This window comes from Cervus canadensis, chromosome X (genome assembly GCF_019320065.1).
Source record: "Cervus canadensis isolate Bull #8, Minnesota chromosome X, ASM1932006v1, whole genome shotgun sequence".
Taxonomy (NCBI): domain Eukaryota; kingdom Metazoa; phylum Chordata; class Mammalia; order Artiodactyla; family Cervidae; genus Cervus; species Cervus canadensis.
Window position 1 is genome coordinate 52,090,040 of NC_057419.1, and position 26,813 is coordinate 52,116,852.

General features: G+C 40.1%; 1 protein-coding gene and 1 pseudogene across 1 annotated transcript in view; both read left to right on the forward strand.

Moving 5' to 3' along the window:
• Positions 1–26,813, forward strand: part of CLCN5 (chloride voltage-gated channel 5) — a 189,706-nt gene that overhangs the window by 62,962 nt on the left and 99,931 nt on the right. The gene's annotated exons all lie outside the window — the stretch shown is intronic.
• LOC122434454 lies at positions 3,851–6,955 on the forward strand (annotated as a pseudogene).

The following is a 26,813-nucleotide window of genomic DNA, read 5'->3' on the forward strand; positions in this document are numbered from 1 at the left end:
TCTGTGTCTCTTTTTCTGTTTTGCATATAGGGTTTTCGTTATCACCTTTCTAAATTCCATATATATGTGTTAGTATGCTGTAATGTTCTTTATCTTTCTGGCTTACTTCACTCTGTATAATGGGCTCCAGCTTCATCCATCTCATTAGGACTGGTTCAAATGAATTCTTTTTAATGGCTGAGTAATATTCCATGGTGTATATGTACCACAGCTTCCTTATCCATTCATCTGCTGATGGGCATCTAGGTTGCTTCCATGTCCTGGCTATTATAAACAGTGCTGCAATGAACATTGGGGTGCACGTGTCTCTTTCAGATCTGGTTTCCTCAGTGTGTATGCCCAGAAGTGGGATTGCTGGGTCAAGATCAATTCTTTTAAACTGCTGGTGTATGGTTTGGTAAAATTTTGTTTAGAATTTTACATCTATGTTCACAGATAGGACCAAACTATAATTTTCCTTTTCAGAGTATAGCCCTAAGTCAGGTTTAGTTCAAACTGACTTTCACTACATGAAAATGAATTAGATAGGACATGTTTAAGGAATCTTTGTGTGATAGAATTATTATTCATTTACTATTTAGACATTTAAGTGCCATTTTTGTTTCTTTTGAAATTTATTGATAATGTTGTTTATTTCTATGGTCTAGATTTCACTTTGGGTGAAATCTAAGTGAAATCTAGATTTCACTTAAATTCCTGATTTCACTTTGGGTACTTGAATTTTCTTTTCTAGAAAGTTATTCCTTTTCTTTTTTTAAAGAAAATCTGCATATGGAATGCACTGATAATGTATATCATCTTTGCAGTAATTATATATCTTTAAAATCAATAATTTGCATGCTTTTTCTCTTTTTTTGAATTGTACTGGCGGTTTATCAGTTTTATTACTTTTTTTAAACCATCCTTTTCCTAAGAGAGACATGTAGAGCTATTGATATATTTTGATTCATATTTGAATTTTAAATAGTCACTTTCTTGATTTAGTTGTCATTTAAGAAAAATGTATTTCACAATTTCCATGTGGTTTGTATTCTTTCATCCTACTTATATTTTTTGCTATGTAAGAATCCTGCCATTTCATATTTGAGACTTTTTAAGTCTGAGTATATTATAAATTTTTGTGAAAAACACTTTCCTAAACTTTTCCACCTGATTATTATGATGAACCTGATAATTATATTCTATTGTTTTGTTTAGATATATTGAACTCTTTCATTGTTGTTTTTGCTGCTAATTTGCTTTCCCATATTGAAATAATGAAACAGTTCTTCAGTTAAATTGTGTTTCTCATGTTAAATTTATCAGTTTTTTGTTTTATTAAAAATCATTAGATTTTGTTTTACTTCCTGGATATTTAAAAAATCATTATCTCGTGCTTTAAAAAATCATTTTGTAATGTCTGGTTTTGGTTTAAAATTTGCTTGTTTAGAAACAGATTCTGTGACTAAGATCTTTTAATTTGCATTAGAAAACCTAAAAGGAATAGCCTTTAAAAAAATGAAGTATAGTCGATTTACAATATTGTATTGGTTTTAGGTGTACAACATAGTGATTTAGTATTTTTGCAGATTTATACTCCATTATGGGCTATTACAAGATAATGGTTATAATTCCCTGTGATATGCATTGTATCCTTGTTGCTTATCTATTTTATACTTATTTTTATTTATTTATTTGGCTGTTCTGGGTCTTAGTTGCAGCACATGGGATCTTTAGTTGTTGTATGTAGGACTTAGTTTTCTGACCAGGGATTGAACCCAGGGCCCCTGCATTGGGAGCTCAGAGTCTTAACCACTGAACCACCAGGGAAGCCCAGCTTACCTATTTTATACACAGTAGTTTGTATCTGTTAATTCCATGCCCATAATCTGCCCCTCATCTCTTCCTTCCTCCCTCCCTTTGGTAACCACGTTTGTTTTCTTTATCTATGAGTCTGTTTCTGTTGTCATTTGCAGGAGTAGACATTTTTAAATGTATTTTTATAATCAGGGTCAGATTTCATTTAATCCAATGTATAATTTTTATTGTATTTACTGCATAAAATTTAGCATTATAATTAGCCTGTTTTTTTCACTTAGGGAACTTTTTTCTTTTAAAATTCAAACTGTTGTAAAATTAAGAGATGTTTCAATGATGTGGGAGGATAGCCTTAATTCCTTAATTGATAATATTGCCTCAATTTCTTTCTTAAAAATTTTTATTTATTTATTTTTGGCTGCATTGGCTCTTTGATGCAGAGCGTGAGCTTTCTCTAATTGTGGTGAGCTGGGGCTACTCTTCACTGTGGTGCACAGGCTTCTCATTGCAGTGGCTTCTCTTGATTGGAGCACAGTCTCTAGATGTGCTGGCTTCAGTAGTTGTAGCATGCATGCTCTAGAGTGTGTGGGCTCAATAGATGTGGTTCATGGGCTTAGTTGCTCCACAGCATGTGGGATCTTCCTGGACCAGGGATTGAACTCATGTCCCTTGCATTGGCAGGCAGATTCTCAACCACTGGAACATCAGGGACGTCCTCTCAATGTCTTATAGATGTGTTCAGTGATTCTTTTATTTTTTAATTATCTAATGGATATTTGCCAGAGAATGGTAGTCTTTCTTATACACTGCTTAGGCCATCTATCTTTTTTTTTTTTTTTTTGGCCATCTATCTTATATTTGTTTTTCTTATACTATCTTAATTGCTCTTTTCACTTTATCCTTGTGACTTTACATATTTGCTTTCAGTGTTGTGAAACTTTTTACTTGATCCTGGTTTGCTTCTTAAATAATGGCTGGAAATTTCCCTGACCTGGGGAAGGAAACAGACATCCATATCCAGGAAGCCCAGAGACTTCCAAACAAGAGGAACCCAAAGAGACCCACACCAAGACACAATTAAAATATCACAAGTTAAAGACAAAGAATATTAAAAGCAGCAAGAGAAAAACACCTTGTTACACAGAAGGGAATCCCCCAAAGACAGATTTTACAGCAGAAACTTTGAAGGCCAGAAGGGAGTGGTACAATATATTCAAAGTACCAAAAGAAAAAAACCTCCAACCAAGAATACTACCTGGCAAAGTTATTTATTCAGAAGGGAAAGAGAGAGTTTTCTAGGCAAACAAAAGATAAAGGAGTTCATCACCACTAAACTAGCCTTATAGGAAATGTTAAAGGGACTTGTGTAACCTGAAAAGAAAGGGTGTTATTTAGTAACACATACGAAAGACTAAATCTCACTGGAAAGGTAAATATATAGTAAAAGTAGTGGTTTAGTCACTTACAAAGCTAGTATGAAGCTCCAATACTCTGGCCACCTGATGCGAAGAACTGACTCATTGGAAAAGACCCTGACTCTAGGAAAGATTGAAGGCAGGAGGAGAAGGGGATGACAGAGGATGAGATGGTTGGATGGCATCACTGACTTGATGGACATGAGTTTGAGCAAGCTCCGGTAGTTGGTGATGGACAGGGAAGCCTGACATGCTGCAGTCCATGGGATTGAGCTACTGAACTGAACTGAAAGTTAGTATGAAGCTTAAAAAAAACAAAAGTAGTAAAAATAACTATGATTACAACAATTAGCTGTACAAGGTGAAAGATAAATGTGACATGAAAAACATAAAACATGGTAAGGGGAGAGTAATAATGTTGAGCTTTAAAATGGGATCAAACAAATTATTAGCAAGTTAAAATAGACTGTTATAGATATAAGTTGTTATATGTAAGCTTTATGGTAACCTTAAAGCAAAAAGCTTCCCTGGTGGCTCAGATGGCAAAGAATCTGCCCGCAATGCAGGAGACCTGGGTTCAGTCCCTGGGTCAGGAAGATCCCCTGGAGGAAGGCATGACAACCCACTCCAGTATTCTTGCCTGGAGAATCCCCATGGACAGAGGAGCCGGGTGGACTACAGTCCACGGGGTCGCACAGAGTCAGACATGACTGAGCGATTAAGCACACACAACCATAAAGCAAAAACCTATAGTAAATACATGGAAGAGAAGGAGAAAGGGATATAAACTTACCACTAAAGAAAGTCGTCAAACACAAAGGAAGAGAGCAAGAAACAGAGAGAAACTAAAAAAAAAACAGACAGAAAACAATTAACAAAATGGTAATACACACACCTATCAATAATTGCTTTAAATGTTAAGACCCTTCTATATGTTGCCTACAGGAGACCCACTATAAATATAAGGACACACAGAGACTGAAAATGAGGGGATAAAAGAAAGATATTCCATGCAAATGGAAACTAAAAGAAAGCTGGAGCACCTTGAAAAAGGAAAAACAAAGCTCAAAGTTAATAGAAGGAAGGAAATAACAAAAATTAGAGCAGAAATAGATTGAGACTAAAAAGATAGTAGAAAAGCTCAATGAAACTAAGAACTTATTCTTTGAAAAGATAAATAAAATGAACAAACCTTTTCTAGACTCACCAACAAAAAAAAGGGAGAAAGAGATAAGATAAAAACAAATGAAAGAGGAGATGTTACAACTGTTTGCCACAGAAACACAAAGGATCATTACTATGGACCAATTACACTCTAATAAATTGGACAACCTGAAAGAAATGGATACATTCCTAGAAAAATACAGCCTATGAAGACTGATGAAAGAGAAAATATAAACAAACCTATTACTAGCAAGGAGATTGACTTAGTAATCAAAAACCTCCCAACAAATGAAAGTCCAGGGCCAGAGGCTTCACTGGTCATTCAAAGAAGATGCCTTCATTTTATTAACAGAATTAATGCCAGTCTCTGTCAAATTCTTCTAAAAAATAGAAGAGATGGGACTCTTTCAAGCTGATTTTGCAAGGCCAGCATGACCCTGATAGCAAAACCATATAAGAATGCCACAAGAAAAAGATTAGAAGCCAATATCCCTGATGAACATAGACACAAAAATTCTCAGCAAAATATTAGCAAACTGAATCCAGCATTTACATTTAAAGGATCATAGTAGGATTTATTCTGGGGACACAAGGATGGTCCGTTCTCAAACAGATTAGTCAGTGTGATACACTACATTAACAAAATGAAAGATAGACCCCATGGCCTCCCTGTACGTGGGTGACCTGCACTTGGACGTCACCGAGGCCACGCTGTACAAAAAGTTCAGTCCTGCCGGGCCTGTGCTGTCCATTCAGGCCTGCCGCGATATAATCACCCGCCGCTCCCTGTGTTATGCCTACATCAACTTCCAGCAGCCGGCTGACGCTGAGCGGGCCTTGGACACCATGAACTTTGATGTAATTAAGGGAAAGCCGATCCGGACCATGTGGTCTCAGAGGGATCCGTCTCTGAGAAAATCTGGTGTGGGAAACGTCTTCATCAAGAACCTGGACAAATCTATAGATAACAAGGCACTTTATGATACTTTTTCTGCTTTTGGAAACATTCTGTCCTGCAAGGTGGTGTGTGATGAGAATGGCTCTAAGGGTTATGCCTTTGTCCACTTCGAGACCCAGGAGGCTGCCAACGAGGCCATTGAGAAGATGAACGGCATGCTCCACAATGACCGCAAAGTGTTTGCGGGCAGATTCAAGTCTCGAAAAGAGCGGGAAGCTGAACTTGGAGCCAAAGCCAAGGAATTCACCAATGTTTACATCAAAAACTTCGGGAAAGAGGTTGATGATGAGAATCTGAAAGAGCTATTTAGCCAGTTTGGTAAGACCCTAAGTGTCAAGGTGATGAGAGATCCCAGTGGGAAATCCAAAGGCTTTGGCTTCGTGAGTTACAAAAAAACACGAGAATGCTGATAAGGCTGTGGAAGAGATGAATGGAAACGAAATCACCGGGAAGGTAATTTTCATTGGCCGTGCACAGAAGAAAATGGAGCGGCAGGCCGAGTTAAAGTGGAAGTTTGAACAGCTGAAGCAGGAGAGGATCAGTCGCTATCAGGGGGTGAACTCAACATTAAGAACTTGGATGACACCATTGATGACGAGAAGTTAAGGAAAGAGTTTTCTCCTTTTGGATCAATCACCAGTGCTAGGTGATGCTAGAGGATGGGAGAAGCAAAGGATTTGACTTTGTCTGCTTCTCATCCCCTGAAGAGGCAACCAAAGCAGTCATAGAAATGAATGGACACATCGTGGACTCCAAGCCACTGTATGTTGCTCTGGCCCAGAGAAAGGAGGAGAGAAAGGCTCACCTGACCAACCAGTATATGCAGCGGGTGGCCGGATGAGATCTTAAATCAGTTCCAGCCTGTAGCTGGGGGCTGCTTTGTGCTAGCAGTTCCGCAGGCTCAGGGAAGACCTCCATATTACACACCAAACCAGTTAGCACAGATGAGGCCTAATCCACACTGGCAGCAAGGTGGGAGACCTCAAAGCTTCCAAGGAATGCCAAGTGCTATATGCCAGTCTGGGCCTCGTCCAGCTCTTCGCCATCTGGCTCCAACAGGGTCTGAGTGCCCAGACCGCTTGGCTATGGACTTTGGTGGGGCTGGTGCCGCCCAGCAAGGGCTGACTGACAGCTGCCAGTCTGGAGGTGTTCCCACAGCTGTGCAGAACTTAGCGCCTCGGGCTGCTGTTGCTGCCGCTGCTCCTCGGGCTGTTGCACCTTACAAATAGGCCTCCAGCGTCCCCAGTGCTCAGCCTGCCATCCAGCCCCTGCAGGCACCCCAGCCTGCGGTCCACGTGCAGGGGCAGGAGCTGCTGACTGCCTCCATGCTGGCTGCAGCACCCCCCGCCCCAGGAACAGAAGCAGATGCTGGGTGAACGTCTGTTCCCACTCATCCAGACAATGCACTCGAACCTGGCTGGGAAGATAACTGGGATGCTGCTGGAGATTGACAACTTGGAGCTGCTGCACATGCTGGAGTCCCCCGAGTCTCTCTGCTCCAAGGTGGATGAGGCTGTGGCGGTCCTTCAGGCTCATCATGCCAAGAAAGAAGCTGCTCAGAAGGTGGGTGCTGTTGCTGCTGCTACCTCTTAGACAAGGACAAACTGATTCAAAAGCCAAATAAACCCTCATGGAATTCAGCTCAAGGTTTGAAGACTTCCTAGCTTGTCCTATGGACTTCAACACCAAGAACCGCAATTGCAAATTTAATAGGTCATTTTGTATCAAAAGGTCAATTATGAAGCACCTAGAATTTTTCAATTTAAAGATATTCTCTGGGCTCTGATATGGCCCAGACAGTGTTCACTTTTTTTTCTATTGTGGGTTTTGATTTTTTTCCCCCAGATATTGGTTTTATTTGATGTACCCAAGTCTTGCTGCTGCTGCTAAGTCACTTCGGTCGTGTTCGACTCTGTGCGACCCCACAGGCGGCAGCCCACCAGGCTCCTCTGTTCCTAGGATTCTCCAGGCAAGAATACTGGAGTGGGTTGCCATTTCCTTCTCCAATGCATGAAAGTGAAAAGTGAAAGTGAAGTCGCTCAGTCATGCCCGACTCCTAGCGACCCCATGGACCACAGCCTACCAGGCTCCTCCGTCCATGGGATTTTCCAGGCAAGAGTATTGGAGTGGGGTGTCATTGCCTTCTCCAACCCAAGTCTTAAGTTACTCAATAAAGAAAAAAATCTCCATTAAAAAGAAAGAAAGATAGAAATCATATGATCATCTAAATAGATGGAGAAAAAGCACTTGACAAAATTCAGCATCCATTTATGATTAAAAAAATAACAAAGTAGACTTAGAGGGAAGGTACCTCAACATAATAAAGGCCATACATGATAAGACTACAGCTAACAACAGTGAAAGGTTGAAAGCTTTTCTTCTAAAATCAGAAACAAGTTAAGGATGCCCAGTCTCACTATTTTTATTCAGCATAGTATCAGTGTACCTTGTTTTACTGCACTTTTCTTCATTGTGCTTCATAGATACTGTGATTTTTACAAATTGAAAGTTTGTGTCAACCCTATTTCAAGCAAGTCTCTTGGTGCCATTTTTTGTAATAGCATTTGCTCACTTCATGTCTTGGTGTCACATGAGTCACATTTTGGTTATTCTCACAATATTTCAAACTTTTTCATTATTATATTTATCATGGTAAACTGTAATCACTGATCTTTGATGTTACTATTACAATTTTGGAGGATGCCACGAATCATGTGCATATGACAGTGAACTTAATTGTGGTTGTGTATGTTCTGACTGTTCCACTGCCAGCTGTTTCCCTGTCTCCTTTCCCTTGGCCTCCCTATTCCTTGAAACATATAGTGTTGAAATTAGGACAGTTAATAACACTACAATGGCCTCCAAGTGTTCAAATGAAAGGAAAAGTCAATTAGTGAAGCAAACTTCACTATTGTCCTGTTTTAATAAATTGCCACAGCCACCCCAACCTTCATCAACTACCATCTTGACCAGTTAGCAACCATCAACATGGAGGCAAGACCCTCTATCGGCAAAAGGATTATGACTTCCTGAAGGCTCAGTTGATGGTGAGCATTTTTAACAATAAAGTATTTTTAAAATTAAGGTATGTAAGGAATCTCCATACTGTTCTCCGTAGTGGCTGTACCAGAACTGGAAATAGAGCTGCTTTAGGACCCAGCAGTCCCACTGCTGGGCAAACACAGTGAGGAAACCAGAATTGAAAGAGACACATGTACCCCAGTGTTCATTGCAACACTGTTTACAATAGCTGGGACATGGAAGCAACCTAGATGTCCATCAGCAGAGGAATGGATAAGGAAGTTGTAAATATACACAATGGAATATTACTCAACAACAAAAAAAAAAGAACGTATTTGAGTCAGTTCTAATGAGGTGGATGAAACTGGAGCCTGTTACAGAGTGAAGTAAGCCAGGGAAAAACCACTACAGTATATTAATGCATATGCATAGAAATTAAAAGACAGTAATGACAATCCTATATGCAAGAGAGCAAAAGAGACACAGATGTAAACAACAGACTTTTGGATATGAGGGAGAAGGCAAGTGTGGTATGATTTGAGAGAATAGCACTGAAACATGCATGTAATCATATGTAAAATAGATGACCAGTGCAAGTTTGATGCATGGGCAGGGCACTCAAAGCCAGTGCTTGGGGACAATGCAGAGGGAGGGGGTGGGGAGGGAAGTGAGGGGGGGTTCAGGATGGGGGAACACATGTGCACCTGAGGCTGATTCATGTTGATATATGGCAAAAACTACCACAATCTTGTAAAGTAATTATCCTCCAATTAAAATAATTAATTAAAAAATTAAGGTATGTACATTTTTTGACATAAGTTTATTTCATATGCACTGGGAAACCAAATAATTCATATGACTTGCTTTATTGTAATATTCGCTGTATTGCTATAGCCTGGAACCAAATTTAAAATAACTCTGAGGTATGTCTGTATTGGAAGTCCTTATGAGAGGAATTAGGCAAGAAAAAGGAATTGTTCAGTTGCTCAGTTGTGTCAGACTCTTTGACCCCATGGACTGCAGGATACTAGGATTCCCTGTCCTTCACCATCTCCTGGCACTTGCTCAAACTCATGTCCATTGAGTCAGTGATGCCATCCAACCATGTTTTTTTCCTCCTTTATCCCCTTCTGCTCCTGCCCTCAATATTTCCCAGCATCAGGATCTTTTCTAATGAGTCTGCTCTTTGCATCAGGTGACCAAACTATTGGAACTTCAGCTTCAGCATCAGTCCTTCCAATGAACACCCAGGACTGATTTCCTTTAGGATGGACTGGCTGGATCTCCTTGCAGTCCAAGGGACTCTCAAGAGTCTTCTCCAACACCACAGTTCAAAAGCATCAATTCTTTGGCTCTCAGCTTTCTTCACAATCCAACTCTCACATCCAGAGTACATCATGTGAAATGCTGGGCTGGATGAATCGTAAGCTTGAATCAAGACAGCATGGAGAAATATCAATAACCTCAGATATGCAGATGACACCACACTTATGGCAGAAAGTGAAGAAGAACTAAAGAGCCTCTTGATGAAAGTGAAAGTGGAGAGTGAAAAATTTGGCTTAAAACTCAACATTCAGAAAACTAATATCATGGCATCCAGTCCTATCACTTCATGTCAAATAGATGGGGAAACAATGGAAACAGTGGCAGACTTTATTTTGTTTGGCTCCAAAATCACTGCAGATGGTGACTGCAGCCATGAAATTAAAAGATGCCTGCTCCTTGGAAGAAAAGCTATGACCAACCTAGACAGCATATTGAAAAGCAGAGACATTACTTTGCCAACATGTTCTGTCTAGTCAAAGCTTTGCTTTTTTCATTAGTCATGTATGGATGTGAGAGTTGGACTATAAAGAAAGCTGAGCAGCTAAGAATTGATGCTTTTGAACTGTGGTATTGGAGAAGACTCTTGAGAGTCCCTTGGACTGCAAGGAGATCCAACCAGTCCATCGTAAAGGAAATCAGTCCTGAATATTCATTGGAAGGACTGATGCTGAAGCTGAAGCTCCAATACTTTGGTCACCTGATGCAAAGAGGAGACTCATTAGAAAAGATCCTGATGCTGGGAAAGATTGAAGGCAGGAGCAGCGGGGATGACAAGAGGATGAGATCGTTGGATGGCATCACTTGCTTGATGGACATGAGTTTGAGCAAGCTCCAGTAATTGGTGATGGACAGGGAAACCTGCCATGCTGCAGCCCATGGCGTCACAAGGAATCTGACACAACTGAGTGACTGAACTGAATTTATTTTTTAGTTTAATTATTGTGTCATTTATTGCTGATAATCTGTTCTTTATTTTTTCTTGAATCCTTTCTTGAATGAATCCAAACATTTCTTGTATCTTCTCCATCCATGCCTCATCCTATTTATCTCTGACTCCATTTTATTTCCAAGGTTTTGGATCATCTTTACTATCATTGCTCTGAATTCTTTTTCAGGTAGACTGCCTATTTCCTGTTCATTTGTTTGGTCTTGTTGGTTTTTTATCATGCTCCTTCATCTGGTGCGTGTTTCCGTCTTTTCATTTAGTTCAGCTTACTGTGTTTGGGGTCTCCTTTCTGCCGGCTGCATGGTCATAGTTCTTTTCATTTGTTGTCTCCACCCAGTTGGTAGGGTTGGACCACTGCCTTGTGAAGATTTCCTGTTAGCGGGAACTGGTGCCTGTGTCCTGGTCAGTGGAGGTGGATTTTTTCTGTGAAGGGACAGTGTGTTTTGGGCTCTCTGTGAGCTTGGTATGGCTTTGGGCAGCTTGTTTGCAAATCGGTAGTGTTATGTTCCTGGGTTTTGTTGTTGTTTTAATAGCAAAAATATTTTCATTTATGTTTTAATTTTACCTTCATTTATTATTTCTCTGATGGTCATCCTTCTTTATGTAGATCTGAGTTTCTTTCTTATTTCTTCACTTTATTTTTAAATTTATTTATTTATTTTAATGGAGGATAATTTTTGCCATATATCAGCATGAATAGGCCATAGGTATATGTGTCTCCCCCAGTTTGAACCACTCCTCCCACTTCCCTTCTCACCCTATCCCTCTATGTTGTCCCAGAACACCAGCTTTCGGTGCCCTGCTTTATGTGTCAAACTCGCACTGGTCATCTGTTTTACATATGGTAATGTGTGTTTCAGTGCTATTTTCTCAAATCATCCCACCATCTCCTTTTTCCACTGAGTCCAGACCAGAAGTCTGTTCTTTATGTCTGTTTCCCCTTTGCTACCCTGCACATAGGATTGTTGGTATAATTTTTCTAAATTCCATATTTATGCATTAATATACAGTATTTGTCTTTCTTATTTTGAGTTACTTCACTCTATATAATAGGCTCTAGGTTCATCAGCCTCATCAGAACTGACTCATATGCATTCCTTTTTATAGCTGAGTAATATTCCACCGTGTATATGTACCACATCTTCCTTATCAGTTCACCTACTGATAGACATCTAAGTTGCTTCCATGACCTAGCTGTTGTAAATAGTGCAGTGAACATTACAGTACATGTGTCTTGTGTTCCTGCTTTGTAGAAGGTTTGGTGTGAGGTGTCCAGAACTGGGAGTTTTCTGGCCATTGGGTGGGGCCAGGTCTTTTTGCTGAGGGGGAGGCCTTTAGGACAGCTCTTGCTGATTAATATTCCATGGGCTCAGGAGTTCTCTGGTGGTCCAGCATCCTCGATTTGGGTCTCCCATCTTGGAGGTTTAGTCCTTACCCCTGGCTGGAGCATACACAGGCCACACAGCACTGAAAAAAAAGAGAAAAAAAGAGATAGCAAAGAAAAATGGAAAAAAAAATACCACGAACAAACATACAAAGAAAAAAAGAAAGGACAGACTAAACCCTAAGACAAATGGTAAAAGCAGCACTATACAGACAAGGACACAGAAAGAAACTCACACAAGAAAGGAAAGAGTAAAAGCAGAAACCAAAAAAAAAAAACAAAACAAAACAAAAAGAGAGTAATCAAAAGAAAGAAACCCATAAATGAAAACAAACACTAAAAACTAGACTAGCATAAATACAAAATGATAACTATGATTTAAAAAAATGCAGTATAATGAAAAAGTACTGTAGAAATAGGAAAATATAAAATAAATTTATTTTTTAATAAAAGGATTAAAAAGGGAAAAATAAATACTAATTAAAGGAATAGTAAAAAAAACAACAACAACAACAATAGAACAATATGAAAAAGAAAAAAGACAAAAATATATATAGAGTGGTAGTAAGAAGAATATTTTCCTGTGGCTTTAGTTGTCAATGTCCTCACCACATAGTGAGCTCCAGCCAATCTGCACACTGAGGAAGTCATCCAATATTTCTAGGAAAGTCTCTGGACCTGCTGTGGTCACTATGGGGTCAGCTCAGACTCTGATCTGTCCTTATTCTGGCTCATACTTGCTTCCAAAGTCTACAATTGCCCCCCAAGTCCACAGCCACAAGCCAATTGGGATTTAATACCCTGCTCCTGTGACTGTTAGGAGTGAATTCCCTTCGGTCACATAGCCTCTGGTGCTCAGCATTGGTTTTGGCCCTGCCTGCTTGTAGGCTGCCCTCCGGCATCTGTTCCCTGCCCAGACATGAGGGAGTGAAAGTAGCGACTGCTTAGGGCCCACTTACTCAGTCTGCCCAGAATGGAGCAGACAAAACTGGGATGTGTGGGGAGTGCCTGTAGTGGCAGAGGCCCACAGGAATTTGCTACAACCTGAGACAGGTTGTGCATTCTTCCAGGGGAATTGGCCATGGGTCATGGGTCCCTCAGCAGTGGCAGGCACAGGCTACCAGGAAGGTGTCAGCAGTGACCTGTGCCTTCTCAGCTGTGTCGGACCTCACGTCTGCCTCGGGGGTCAGGTACTGCAGTCATGGCCTATCCCACGGCCTCTGAATATTTACTCTTTAAAATAAAATTATCTCTGCCACTCTTTTCACCTCATTCAAATGTGCCTGAAACATTTTTTTTGTTTAGCATAATAGAAATTTAGAAAAATACATTAATAGTAATTATATTTTTTCCCAAAAAGTTCACATGAATCTTTTTATCTTCTTCTAGTATACTGCTTCATTTAGTTTTTATTTTAAATACTGATTTTAAAATACTGTGCTTAGGCAAGGCAGCCTTCCTACACAGTATTTTCTAGGAGGTTCAGAAGCATTCTAAGAGGGGGAGAAAATGTTTTTAAGCACCGTAGAATAATCATACTTAAAATTTTTTTGAGGTAACATATAACCAAGTGTTCCAAAATTCAGTTTAGAAAATGCTGGTCGAAGGCCTCTTCCAAAAGGAGCTGCTGGACTTGATAGTCTTTAAAATCAGAAGCTTATGTAATAAGGAAAAATGCAAGGCACACTCAACAGTTAACACAGATCAAAAGCTTGAGTGCTGACAATAGAACCAGCTTAAGTTACCAACACATTTTTGAAATGACATATTTTCATCTTCATAGGTGCCCCCACCCCCGCCCCCATGTCTCTAAAATGTTTCAGTGGCAAAAGTTCATTGACATTGTCTGTTTATTGAAGTTTCAAGAAATTTGACCTTTTCAGAGACTGTAGCCCCATAAAGCTAAACTCCAGTATTTTGGTCACCTGCTACAAACAGCTGACTCATTGGAAAAAATCCCTCATTCTGGGAGAGATTGAGGGCAGAAGGAGAAGTGGGCATCAAGAGGATGAGATGACTAGACGGTATCACTCATGTAATGAACATGAACTTGGGCAAATTCCGGGAGATGGCAAGGGACAAGGAGGCCTGGTGTGATGTAGTCCATGGGGTCCCAAAGAGTCTGACATGACTGGGCAACTGAACAACAACAGCCCTATAATCCTTTCTTATCTTCTGAACTTTCCAAGGTTGTTTGTGGTCCACCCTACCCTTATCCCCTTGGTGGGTGGTGTAAATAACACATTTCTTACACAAGATAGGTGATATCTTATCTGGTAATACCTTTCTCAACCAGATTCTGGGAGAGATTTGTATATCCTTTTGGAAAATTACTAACAGTAATATACTTATATAAAAGCAGTCTATTAAATACTGCTTATTAAATCCATTAGAATCGACCCCTGACAGGTACAAGGGTTGATAATTATGGCAAGGGGGAAAAAAATTACAGCCCCTTATATAAGATATCTTTGGAAGTACTTATATACCACAAACCAAATGTTAACAAACCAGTGTTGTTATAAACTTTGTATGAGAATGTTTTCAAGGCATTATAAAACATTTTCCCTGGAAGTCCCCAAGCAGAGGCCATCTTAATTAGACTCTGTTAAATCTCAGGTAACATTGTGTTGCCTGTGCCTGTGAGAAGGAGACTCAGGGAAGCACAGCTGTTTAGATCTTTACGAAAGGCCACCCCCCCCCCCCGCCCCATTGTGGCCATTTTAACATACAGTAACTCCAGTGCAGAGGGATCTCAAAGTAGAAATTGTATAGGTTAGTTTATAGATGATACAGATTTGATGAGGTATAGATACTTAGTATTTATAGTGTTACTCTTCTAGACCTTTCTTGCTTCCCATGGTTATATCCCTTGCCTTCCCCCACTCCCCAGAAAAAGCCCTTCATCTTACAAGTGTTTTGGGTCCATCACATACCTTGTTACCTGTCATCCTCATTCAAGGCTTAGCTTTTCATTTTGGAGAAGTGAGGTCCCTTTGTGTCTGGCCTCCAGCAGGAAACCTTGGAGTCCTGTTTTGCCTTTTTCGCCCCCAGATAGCCAGTGTACTAAACTTAGCCCCTTGTTCCACAGTGTGATTGTCCATCACCCCAGGATAGGGGAGAATCAAATTCAGTTTCTTCACCAGATTTCCAGATTACTCCAATCTCTTTATTTCCCAAGAGACTGAACTCCCTTCCAATCAAACCCAACTAATGGACTCTGCCCTACAAAACAGCTGCTTTCTTTAAAAAAATTTTTTTGGAGTATAGTTGATTTACAATGTTGTGTTAGTTTTAGGTACACAGCACAGTGAATCAGTTATACATATATCCACTCCTTTTTTGGATTCTTTTGTCACATAGGCCATTGTTGTTGTATAGTCGCTAAGGCATGTCCAACTCATTGTGACCCTGTGGACTTTAGATTTCCCAGGCTCCTCTGTCCATGGGATTCTCCCAGCAAGAATACTGGAGTGGGTTGCCATTTCCTATTCGAGGGGATCTTCCCAACCCAGGGATTGAACCTGTGTCTCCTGTTTTGGCAGGCAGATTCTTTACCACTGAGCCACATGGAAAGCCCATATAGGCCATTACAGAGTCAAAGTAACTGCTTTCTTCATGTCACTTCCTTATTGGTGAACCTAGGGTGATTTTCCAGTGCTTATTGTCTTCAGCATAAACTCCTCCATGTGCTTGGGTTTCAAGGTCTTTGTTATCTTGCCTTACCTCATTTATACATCTTTGTTTTCTCTTACCTCTCCTCCATACCCCAGCCCCTTGGGTCAGATGTTTCATCATCCTCAACCAGTGTTTCTCAAGGAGTTGTGCTGAGAGACCCACTGGTTTTGTTTGTTTGTTGGTTGGTTTGTTTAGCTTTTAGCTCATAGTGGGTTGATACTTTTACATAATACAATAAAAATCATTAGGAGAATCAAATTAAAAAGGCATAGTAAATAAAGACATACAAAGTAAATAAAGATGTATTTATTGTTAGAGTCACGAAACATCAAATTACTCTGTCAAATTGCTATAAAATGTTCTAAAATGCTTATTAATTTCTGGACTAGCCTTGGGGAACACTGGTAGTAATATTTGGGGACTGGCACAAGGCTTTGCAGGGCTTTCCAGGTGGTGCAGTAATAAAGATTCTGCCTACCAATGCAGGAAATACAGGAGACCTGAGTTCGACCCCTGGGTCGGGAAGATCCCCTGGAGAAGGAAATGGCAACCTACTCCAGTATTCCTGCTTGGAAAATTCCATGGACAGATGAGACTTGCAGGCAATATAGTCCATGGGGTCCCAAAGAGTCAGACATGACTGAGTGACTGAGCACACACAAGGCTTTGATCTATGCTTTGAGTAGCACAGCTCTGCCTCTTGCTAATTTACACTGCCTTGCCCTTTGCTTAGATGTACCTGCCCTGGCTTGGAACACCCTCTTTTTCAGTAACTTTACCCACCCATACTAGAAGATCCATATTATGTACCCACTCCTTCCTCCACTTGTGCAGCTATACTAAACCATACTGAATATACCCCTTCCTTGAACTATTGTTGCTCTACTTACAGTTAATACTGTACTGCTTAGCACCTGATTACACATCATATTTTATTTTTCTACAATTGTTCCATCTCTGTTACTAGTAATACTACCCACCCCCCTGCCTTCCTGAGTAGCCTGAGATGCTAAAGAGTATAAAATATGTCTTCCGAAAAAACATTGCATCCTGCCACCTAGCCATGTAAGCCCTTCAATATATATTAGTCGACTGAATCTTCTTTTATCCAAATAAAAATAACATTTTATCCCCCTAAAATGTGTCTCCCACAGTGCATAGTAGGCCCTTGATTAAAACACGTATCTTAAAAGCATATTAAATTAATTATAGTCTGGGTACATATAGAGTACTCACCTTCCAATACCGCCCTGTTACATAACCTTTTGACCACTGTGTAGGGTTGACTGTGTCACAGGTTTGGTTACGTGTCCTGACTCACAAAGGCATTTTATGCTGATTCAGACCAGTTATTCTCAGTCCTGATTTGATGATTCCATGCAGTGTCACATATTAAGAATGTTGTGAAACTTCAAAAATTGATTCCTAGTTACCCAATTTCTATTAATTTTTGTTACATATTCAAATGCCATGTTTTACTTTTTAGGTAGTATAGCCATTTTGACAGTATTGATTCTTCCAATCCATGAACACGGTATATTTCTCCATCTGTTTGTGTCCTCTTTGATTTCTTTCATCAGTGTTTTATAGTTTTCTATGTATAGGTCTTTTGTTTCTTTAGGTAGATATACTCCTAAGTATTTTATTCTTTTTGTTGCAATGGTGAATGGTATTGTTTCCTTAATTTCTCTTTCTGTTTTCTCATTGTTAGTGTATAGGAATGCAAGGGATTTCTGTGTGTTAATTTTATATCCTGCAACTGCAAACAGCAAGCGTTTCACTTCATGTATTACTTTTTAGAGGTTAGAAGAAACTTTAAGAGAGTTTACAGTTGCTCCAAATTTGGAAATTGTTGAATTGGCCTGTTCTAGGTTAAGTGGCCCAGTCTGCCCACCCCTTAATCAATGAATAATTTCTCCCCTATACATTTAGATGCAAGGTTGGCTCTTATTATCCATGTGACAGCAGTCCACAAGTGGTTATATTTCTATTTCAACCAGTGAGCCCGTTTATTCCAAGTGACTGGAATGCTCTGCCATTTAAGTGTTTCTGCAATAAGGTGTTTAATGGAGGATGCTGGTAAGTTTTTTTTTTAACTTTTATAACACGTGTACAAAATAGCATGCAAATCCAGAGGTACAGCTTAGAGATTTACTGTGAGGTGAACACACCTGTGTAACCAAGAGTGGTGAGAATTTGACTGGGAACATTCTTCCTTTCACAACCCGAATGATGGTTTCTTAAACATATGGCATTAGTGTAAGTATGAGCCATGCCTTGTAGGGCCTCCCAAGATGGACGGGTCATGGTGGAGAGTTCTGACAAAACGTGATCCACTGAGGAAGGGAATGGCAAACCACTTCAGTGTTCTTGCCTTGAGAACCCCATGGACAGTATGAAAAGGCAAAAAGATAGGAAACTGAAAGATGAACTCCCCAGGTCGGTAGGTGCCCAATATGCTACTGGAGATCAGTGGAGAAATAACTCCGGAAAGAATGAAGAGACAGAGCCAAAGCAACAACAATACCCAGTTGTGGATGTGACTGGTGATAGAAGCAAGGTTCGATGCTGTAAAGAGCAATGTTGCATAGGAACCTGGAACATTAAGTACATAAATCAAGGCAAATTGAAAGTTGTCAAACGAGATGGCAAGAGTGAACATCAACATTTTAGGAATTAGTCAACTAAAATGGACTGGAATGTGTGAATTTAAATCAGATGACCATTATATCTACTACTGTGGGCAAGAATCCCTTAGAAGAAATGGAGAGCCATCATAGTCAACAAAAGAGTCCGAAATGCAGTACTTGGATGCAATCTTAAAAACAACAGAATGATCTCTGTTTGTTTCCAAGGCAAACCATTCAGTATCACAGTAATCGAAGTCTGTGTCCCAACCAGTAAAGCTGAAGAAGCTGAAGTTGAACGGTTCTATGAAGACCTTAAGACCTTCTAGAACTAACACCCAAGAAAGATGTCCTTTTCATTATAGGGGACTGGAATGCAAAAGTAGGAAGTCAAGAAACACCTGGAGGCAAATTTGGATTTGGAGTACAAAATGAAGCAGGGCAAAGGCTAACAGAGTTTTGCCAAGAGAACGCACTGGTCATAGCAAACAGTCTCTTCCAACAACATAAGAAAAGACTCTACACATGGACATCACTAGATGGTCAATACTAAAATCAGACTGATTATATTCTTTGCAGCCAAAGATGGAGAAGCCCTATACAGTCAGCAAAAACAAGACCGGGAGCTGACTGTGGCTCAGATCATGAACTCCTTATTGCCAAATTCAGACTTAAATTGAAGAAAGTAGGGAAAACCAGTAGATCATTCAGGTATGACCTAAATCAAATCCCTTACGATTATACAGTAGAAGTGACAAATAGATTCAAGGGATTAGATCTGATAGAGTGCCTGAAGAACTATGGACAGAGGTTCGTGACATTGTACAGGAGACAGGAATCAAGACCATCCCCATGGAAAAGAAATGCAAAAAGGCAAAATGGTTGTCTGAGAAGGCCTTGCAAATAGCTGAGAAAAGAAGAGAAGCTAATGGCAAAGGAAAAAAGGAAAGATAAGAAAGCCTTCCTCAGTGATCAATGCAAAGAAACAGAGGGAAACAATAGAATGGGAAAGTCTACACATCTCTTCAAGAAAATTAGAGATACCAAGGGAACATTTCACGCAAAGATGGGCACAATAAAGGACAGAAATGGTATGGACCTAGCAGAAGCAGAAGATATTAAGAAGAGGTGGCAAGAATACACAGAAGAACTATACAAAAAAGATCTTCATGACCCAGATAACCACAATGGTGTGATCACCTACCTAGAGCCAGACATCCTGGAATGTGAAGTCAAGTGGGCCTTAGGAAGCATCACTATGAACAAAGCTAGTGGAGGAGAAGGAATTCCAGTAGAGCTATTTCAAATCCTAAAAGATGATGCTGTGAAAGTGCTGCACTCAGTATGCCAGCAAATTTAGAAAACTCGGCAGTGGCCACAGAACTGGAAAAGGTCAGTTTTCATTCCAATCCCAAAGAAAGGCAATGCCAAAGAATGTTTAAACTACCGCACAATTGCACTCATCTCACATGCTAGCAAAGTAGTGCTCAAAATTCTCCAAGCCAGGCTTCAACAGTATGTTAACTGTCAACTTCCAGATGTTCACGCTTAATTTAGAAAAGGCAGAGGAACTAGAGATCAAATTGCCAACATCTGCTGGATCATCACAAAAGCAAGAGAGTTCCAGTAAAATATCTACTTCTGCTTTATTGACTATGCCAAAGCCGTTGATTGTGTAGATCACAACAAACTGTGGAAAATTTTTAAAGACATGGGAATACCAGACCACCTTACCCTTCTCCTGAGAAATCTGTATGCAGGTCAAGAAGCAACAGTTAGAACTGGACTTGGAACAACAGACTGGTTCCAAATCAGGAAAGGAGTATGTTAAGGCTATATATTGTCACCCTGCTTATTTAACTTATATGCAGAATACATTATGAGAAATGCTGGACTGGATGAAGCAAAAGCTGGAATCAGGTTTGCTGGGAGAAATATGAATAACCTCTGATATGCAGATGACACCACACTTATGGCAGAAAGCAAAGAATGGAAGAGCATCTTGATGAAAGTGAAAGAGGAGAGTGAAAAAGTTGGCTTAGAACTCAACATTCAGAAAACTAAGATCATGGTATCTGGTCCCAGCAGTTCATGGCAAATCGATGGGGAAACAGTGGACACAGTGAGGGACTTTATTTTTGGGGGCTCCATAATCACTCCAGATGGTGACTGCAGCCATGAAATTAAAAGACGCTTGCTCCTTGGAAGAAAAGTTATGACCAACCTGCTGCTACTGCTAAGTCGCTTCAGTTGTGTCTGACCCTGTGCAACCCCATAGATGGCAGCCCACCTGGCTCCCCCATCCCTGGGATTCTCCAGGCAAGAACACTGGAGTGGGTTGCCATTTCCTCCTCCAATGCATGAAAGTGAAAAGTGAGAGTGAAGTCGCTCAGTTGTGTCCGACTCCCAGCGACCCCATGTACTGCAGCTTACCAGGCTCCTCTGTCCCTGGGATTTTCCAGGCAAGAGTACTGGAGTGGGTTGCCATTGCCTTCTCCGATGACCAACCTAGACAGCATACTAAAAAGCAGAGACATTACTTTGTCAGCAAAGGTTCATCTAGTCAAAGCTATGGTTTTTCCATTAGTCATATATGGATGTGAGAGTTGGACTGTAAAGCAAGCTGAGTGGCAAAGAATTGATGCTTTTGAACTGTGGTGTTGGAGAAGACTCTTGAGAGTCCCTTGGACAGCAAGGAGATCCAACCAGTCCATCCTAAAGGAAATTGGTCCTGAATATTCATTGGAAGGAATGATGCTGAAGGTGAAACTCCAATATTTTGGCCACAAGATGGGAAGAAGTGACTCATTGGAAATGCCCCAATGCCGGGAAAGATTGAAGGTATGAGGAGAAGGGAACAACAGAGGATGAGATGGTTGGATGGCATCACTGACTAATGGACATGAGTTTGAGTCGGCTCTGTGAGTTGATGATGGACAGGGAAGCCTGGCGTGCTGCAGTCCATGGGGTCACAAAGAGTAGGACACGACTGAGTGACTAACTGAACTGAATTAGTGGAAGTGTACATTATGAACTGTAAATTGTAATCCATATGCAGTGATGGTGCTCAGTTGAATGAATTAAGCCTTTGACTTGTCTCATTGTTCTGAGAGCATTGATGCCATCTGTCTGGCAGCACAAATTCTGACAACTGCCCAAGTCTATAGGGTCTTTCAGTTCACTTCTTTTTTTGGGGGGGCGGGGGGGGAACTTTCCAGGTTTTTTTTTTTTTTTTTTTGTGGTTAGTTAATGCTGATCATAAGGATTTATTTTTCTTTTATTTTATGTTGGAGGCAATTACTTTACATATTGAAGTGATTTTTTGCCATACATGACATGAAATCACCAGTGATACATGTGTTCCCCATCCTGAACCCCCCCCCCACCCTCCCTACCCATTCCATCCCTCTGGGGTCTTCCCAGTGCACCAGCCACTGAGCACTTGTCTTCAGGATCCAACCTGCGGCGATCTGATTCACACTTTAATATACAGTTTCAATGCTATTCTCCGATCATCCCACTCCGCCTTCTCCCAAGAGTCCAAAGTCTGTTTCGTATACATCTGTTGTCTCTTTTTCTGTCTTGCTTATGCAGTGGTTAATCTTTATCATCTTTCTAAATTCCATAATATGCAATTAGTATACTGTCATGGGTGTTACTTTCGATGGCTTACTTCACTCTGTGTAATGGGTCAGTTTATCCTCTCAATTAGAACTGATTCACATGTATTTTTTACATGGACTGAGTATATTTCCATGTGTATAGTACCATAGTTCCTATCCATTCGCCTGCTGCATGGGCATCTTAGGTTGCTTCCATCTGTCCTGGCAATTATAATAGTGCGCAAGGACATTTGCGGTGGCACTGTCTCTTTCATTGTGGTATTCTTCGGTGTGTAATGCCCAGGAGTGGATTGCGGGCGGTCATGCTCATGGCAGTTCTATTTCAGTTTTTTTTTTTTTTTTTTAGATAAGAGAAGCTTAATTTTATTTGTGGAACACAATTAAATAAACATAGTAGTTCATATGTAATTATAGTCATGTTTGGTGAACTGTACATAGTTTATTCCTGTATATTCATTGTTTTTAAAAAACCTGTGTTACAGAACTCCTTCAGGTATTGTTAAAGATAGCATTCTGACTCAGGTGTATCAAAGGGAGCAATGTAAAGCGAATTGTCATAGCCAGAGTAAGTAGACAGTATGAGCAGCGCTCCTCACTGCCAGGAATTATTATACCTTATACCTCATCTCAGATTAGTTACTGTATGCTTGATAGATTTCACATTTTAACAACATGAGTGTCTCTCAGATGAATGTAACATGCCAGATATTTTCCTGTTCTCTCTTACTTGTTTGAAAAACTTTGAAAATGAAAACCACTCAGTCGTGTCCAACTCTCTGTGACCCCCTGGACTATACAGTCCATGGAATTCTCGAGGCCAGAACACTGGAGTTGGTAGCCCTTCCCTTCTCCAGGGGATCCTCCCAACCCAGGGATCGGACCCAGATCTCCCACACTGCAGGCGGATTCTTTACCAGCCGAGCCACAATGGTTTCCTTTCCTAAATCAGTACTGGCAAAGGAAATATGGGAAAAGCAACCAACTATGACTTCTCACAGGCTTCCCTGATAGCTCAGATGGTAAAGAATCCGCCTGCAGTGCATGAGACCTGGGTTCGATCCCTTATTTCCAGTTTTTTAAGGAATCTCCACACTGTTCTCCATAGTGGCTGTACTAGTTTGCATTCCCACCAACAGTGTAAGAGGGTTCCCTTTTCTCCACACCCTCTCCTGCATTTATTGCTTGTAGACTTTTGATAAAGCAGCCATTCTGATATGGCGTGTAAGGGTACCTCAATTGAGGTTTTTATTTGCATTTCTCTGATAATGAGTGATGTTGAGCATCTTTTCATGTGTTGTTAGCATCTGTATTGTCTTCTTTGGAGAAATGTCTGTTTAGATCTTTGGCCCATTTTTTGATTGGGTCATTTATTTTTCTGGAATTGAGCTTTAGGAGTTGCTTGTATATTTTTGAGATTAATCCTTTGTTGCTTCGTTTGTTATTATTTTCTCCCATTCTGAAGGCTGTCTTTTCACCTTGCTTATAGTTTCCTTTGTTGTGCAAAAGCATTTACATTTAATTAGGCCCCATTTGTTTATTTTTGCTTTTATTTCCAATATTCTGGGAGGTGGGTCATAGAGGATCTTGTCGGAGAGTGTTTTGCCTATGTTCTCCTCTAGGAGTTTTATAGTTTCTGGTCTTACATTTAGATCTTTAATCCATTTTGAGTTTCTTTCTGTGTATGGTGTTAGAAAGTGTTTTAGTTTCATTCTTTTACAAGTGGTTGACCAGTTTTCCCAGCACCACTTGTCAAAGAGGTTGTCTTTTTTCCATTGTATATTCTTGCCTCCTTTGTCGAAGATAAGGTGTCCATAGGTACGTGTATTTATCTCTGGGCTTTCTCAGGTATTTTTTTTTTTTTAATTTTTTTTTAATTTTTTTATTAGTTGGAGGTTTCTCAGGTATTTTGAATTATATTTAGTTGTGGTTAGTGGCAAACTTATGAGTTGCCTGGGTCCATCTTCTTGACTTGTGCTGTAAAATCTGCTAAAGGATCTTGCTGTTGCTCTCTATACCCTGCTCCAACCCCGTGTATTGTTTTTTTCTTTTTTGCCTTTCGAATTTCAACTTCGAAAAATTATAAAAAGTTCCCAACATCCCCATCTTTCCATGGTTACTGTTTTTTTGGGGGGCTTTCAAGTGATGGATTCTGACATACTATTTTATATCCCCCTACCATGGGATTAGACAGAAAGCTCATAAAGTGCCTTCGCTGGGAAACCTGTCCATTTTCTTCTTCAAGGTCTTTTGTGGTTTGTGTTGTTGGCATTTTAATCAGTAACCACATGAAAATAATCCAGTGACCATCCAGGTACATCAGTGGTACAATCTCTGAGACCTCTGTTTAGGAGGAAAACTGGAACAAAGAGAAAAACTACTTAAATACTGTGATTTGTTTCAAGGAAAAAAAGCCACAGTGCTAAAATCTACTGCAACACAACTAGTACTTTGCTATTACAATATGCTGAGTGTTCTGCCTTCGTTTTCCCCCAGCAGTGATTTCTTAAATCAATGATACATTACCTTTGCAGCAAGCCAGCAACTTTTTTTTAAAAAAGATTGTTTTTAATGCAGGTAATTTGCTTTCCCTTATGATTAATTGAGGAACGTGTTGAAATCTAAACGTTTGCATACATGTAGAGCTCTAATTTTTCCTTGGTTTATAACATAGTTAATTAAGTTCTCCTGGCCCATAAAAACCTAACTGCTGCAGTTACTTTTAGGCAGAGTACAGAAGAGCATGTGACTAGTGTGTTGTTGATTTCTTAAGGGCTTGTTACTTGGTGGCTGGTGGGTGATAGGATAAGCAATACAGTAACTTGAACAGATTTAAGCATACAGTAAGACAAATTGGGAAGTGAGACCTTCTCCTGCCCCTTGAACTTCTGACATTAGAGAAAGATGTGCTGGGCTCCAATGGATTTAGGTGCTTTCCTCCCTCAGCTTGCTCAGATTCTAGGCATTGAGGGTTTCCTTCCCACACCCACCTTCTCCACCACCAAGGTCAGCCTCTGAGCAGCATTTACCCCGGGGCCTGAAGAGGAAAGGTTTCCAGTTGTCCTTGCTTTTTGATTTAAAGGCTTTGTTTAGTCTGAGTGCTAGGAGGCAGGGTTGGGGAGCAGTTTTTCACATTTAAGGGAAGTATTTAGCTGTATTTTATGGTCCTTTGTTACTGAAGTTCTCAAGTTACAGACTTTTAGTATGATCTGTATGTTTTTTGTGTTACATTTCATGTGTTAAAGGTAAGGAGAGGGGTAGGGAGATGGACCAAAGTGTCATGACTTTCTTGGGCCCTTCAAGATTCACTGTGTGATCACTGAGGAGAGAAATTAGAGCAGGGGCTTTCAAATTAAATAATATAGTTTGAATGCTAATTATTGTGTACCCCCAAAGCATTTCTTGAGTACTTATGTGCCTGCCACTGTGAAACAGGATATAAGAGAAAAATGCCGTAAACCTAGCTTCTCTGAGCTTATTATTCAAGAAACAACGAGGGTGGTAAAGGATGAAAATATAATCAAGAAGAGAGTAGCATTGTCCATTGGGTATTAGGAAAAGCAGAGTGTCATCAAAGTGAGACTTGAGCTGGGCCTTTAAAACAATTAACAATTGGACATGTAGAAAGGGGAGGTGACAGTCCAGTCTGGTCCAGTAACACAAGTCTGGTCAGGTGTGGGTGGGGGTCGACCATGAGGAAATTGGCTTTATTGAGCAAGAGAATTGAAGAGATTCTGAGAAGCAGAGCAGAGGAGTTGAGATTAAATGTAGCAGGGAGGGGACTGGTCTTGGAGAGGAATAACAGATCATGAAAAGTGTAAAGGAGCCAGGGCCAGACTCCAGTGAGAAAGGTGGGGATATAAAGTAAAGGAACAAATATGAAACATCACAAACCAGGAAGTTCCGACTTGGTAACCAATTAAATATAGAAATGACAGTAGGAAGGAGCAAAAGATAATTAACATTCTAAATTGGCAAGCTCAAAATAGCAATGGTGACTGCAGGTAACTTGGGGGGAAGGAAATTTGCTTTGGGGAAAAGTAATGAGTTTAGCTTTAGAGTCAACCTTTTTATTTTGTGATAAATGGTTTCGAATATCCTGTGGCTTGAATGGGAGAGCAGGAGTAGATACTTAGAATTTGTGTGAGAATAATGACATCTGAAACCCAAAATAGAATTCAGAGAGATGATTAGAAAGCTGAAGATATATTTTTGTCAGGGAGTAGCAGATAAGGGGTGAGGAAAGACTGTGACACAGTAGGAACTTTGAAGAAGGAAGAGGTGGTAACAGACGTTGAAAAGAAGGAAAGCTCAGAGAAGTAGAGGAGAATCACACTATAGTACAGAATAATATAAATGAAGATGTGGGCATTTCAAGGATTGAGGAGTCACCTTACATCAGATCTTAAAAAAAAATTAAGCAGAATAGAAGGTTTAAAAAATTCACTTTAACTGTGTTAGATTCTAGTAGATATTAAGCCCTTTAGACCATGTAAAGTTAGACCATGTAAACCTATTATAGGTTATGTTTTACATATATATATATAACCTAAAATAGTGCAGAATTTGATACATTCTTAGACTCCATTCCAAGAAGATCTTACCCACAACTCCATTCTTCTGTGTAAGACACAGGCTTATGTATATTGTCCTGAAATATGTACAGTAGGTCACAAAAGTTAAACAAGACTGGGTAGATTTTTCCACCAAGTTTCAGCAGATTGTTTTCTCCCCCAAACAAATGTTTGGTCATATCACCATGAGTATGAAGCAGCTAAGATGCAGAGGTGTCAGCCACTTGCTTTAGTATTCAGATAAAGTCAGTGACAGGGTTGGAACTAGGATCCAGTTCCTCAGATTGGTTAATATGTGTTTTT